We start from the raw sequence: 1,861 nt of genomic DNA on the forward strand, positions 1-1,861 counted from the left end.
CTCTCACAACTTGTTCTTGAACATGGAGGACGGACGCGGCCGAACGCAGACAACGATCGGCCGGGAGAAAGTTGTTCGATCCAATGTTTAGGCGGTTGCTGCTCCAGCAAACTTGGTCGGGCTGCCAACCCGTGAAAAATAAGGTAGATTTCTGCTCCCATTTTCTTTCTTTGCCCTTTTTTCCTCATTAGCTATGGAATGTTAGCTAACTGATGATGTTATTTTCTACAGAAGGTTGAGAGGATCTACATGGTAATCGTTAATCGCCCAACTTGGCTCGCGGGAGGTCAGGAGCAGGACATCCAGGTCATTCCCCTCTCTGGTAATCCCTTTTGTTTGTGGGTTAGTACACTGGATAAACAGAGACGTCAAAATAAATTGGATATTTGGCTTACTTTTTAACCAATATATATATTCTGTGATCATACATATACTCAAGATTTGATGTTTTGTGATTTGATTCAGCAACAAGCTCAAGAGCTCAAAATGTTGCAGGCCAATGTGATTCCTTCTCTTCATTAGATCAAGTCCAAAGGTGATTACTTTCTATTGCTATATATATAGCCGGCATGAAATAACCTGCTAATTTGTTAGTTTCATGAAGTTGATCAACAATCAGAAATTTACAATACTCTTCTGTTTCTGGATATAACAGTCATTATAAATGAAACTATAGGATATCTTTATGCAAGCAATAAGATCAGAAGCTCCACCGCTATCACCAGCAGACATACTCTCAACTTCGTTTGTGATGAGTACAGGCTACGACTTAGGCTTCTTTGTCCTGTGACAATGTTCCACACTTTATTATAACAGAAATAAATCAAGAGTGCAAAAAACTCATGATATGTTCTGTAGTACAGACCGGTTGCCACTATAATTCATAGTATAGTTGTGATAATTCATAGTACCAAGATCTGCCATTTGGCTTCACCCTGCAAGAAGCAGTCATTTATGTTAGCTAACTGTGGTTTATGGAAGTTACTAGCGAAGTTTTTTTTTGGCATTATAAGCAATACAATTTTGCCTTCAGCAATGTTGATATTTTAATGCCTGCTATGCAATCCGCACATAATGTAGAGTTAAGAAACTTAATTTATCTGGTTTTGTTCCTCTGATGGCCTTTTCAAAGTATTAATTTGTCTTAGCTAGACACAAATCCTTAACATGTGAATGTATTATAAGAGATCACATTTCGAGCAAAATGGAGATTGGGTGACTTTTTTCTATTGCGATTGAACTACATAATGGTATCCTGAACATTGTTGTGTTATTCATGCATGGCTATTTTCTATCTTTCCAAGCAATTGCCATTTGCCCCTTTTCTGCTTATATAGTGTGTTATCTTTGTAGATTTATTATTTGGACCCTTTATTCGATTGTTTCCTGTTTATGATCCTCTTAATAGATGTTGTGGTTACTACTATCCTTAAGAAGAGAAGTGTAGTGCAGATCCATTTGCTTGCCTGGGTGCTATCTGATGTTCTTTATTTTGGCTACAGATGTCTTGGGACAGATTTTGGGTGTTTCTAAGTTGGGCCATGTTTGCATGTCGACTAACACATCCGACACTTCTTAGTGGCTTTATCGCTCTCTTAGAGATGACAGGTTAGATCCTTGTTTTGTACTAGGCAATTGGGATGTCAAGCAATATGTTTTTAGTTTAAACTATCTTTGTCTATTGCTACTGTTATGAATATACCCTTTTTCTGTTTCAGTTTCAATGCAGATGATATGTGTGGGCAAATGGAGTGACATGGTATGGAACAGCTGCCTTGTTTATGTGGGTGAAGAATACAAATATATTAATAATTATTTTGCTCTGATCATTTAGTCGTAATGGATATTGTGGGTTAGATCA

At 37.5% G+C, this 1,861-nt stretch overlaps 1 long non-coding RNA gene across 2 annotated transcripts; it reads left to right on the plus strand.

Annotated features, from left to right (window-relative positions):
* Positions 1-271: 271 nt before the first annotated feature.
* LOC124683765 lies at positions 272-1,609 on the plus strand. 2 transcript variants are annotated; one of them, XR_006996810.1, is made up of 3 exons: positions 272-322; positions 466-535; positions 1,503-1,609. It is a non-coding gene; the product is annotated as an uncharacterized LOC124683765 (long non-coding RNA). The 2 variants fall into 2 exon arrangements; XR_006996809.1 differs by having other exon boundaries at positions 272-306.
* The last annotated feature ends 252 nt before the right edge of the window (positions 1,610-1,861 follow it).

The sequence above is a fragment of the Lolium rigidum genome, chromosome 1 (genome assembly GCF_022539505.1).
Source record: "Lolium rigidum isolate FL_2022 chromosome 1, APGP_CSIRO_Lrig_0.1, whole genome shotgun sequence".
NCBI classification, from domain to species: domain Eukaryota; kingdom Viridiplantae; phylum Streptophyta; class Magnoliopsida; order Poales; family Poaceae; genus Lolium; species Lolium rigidum.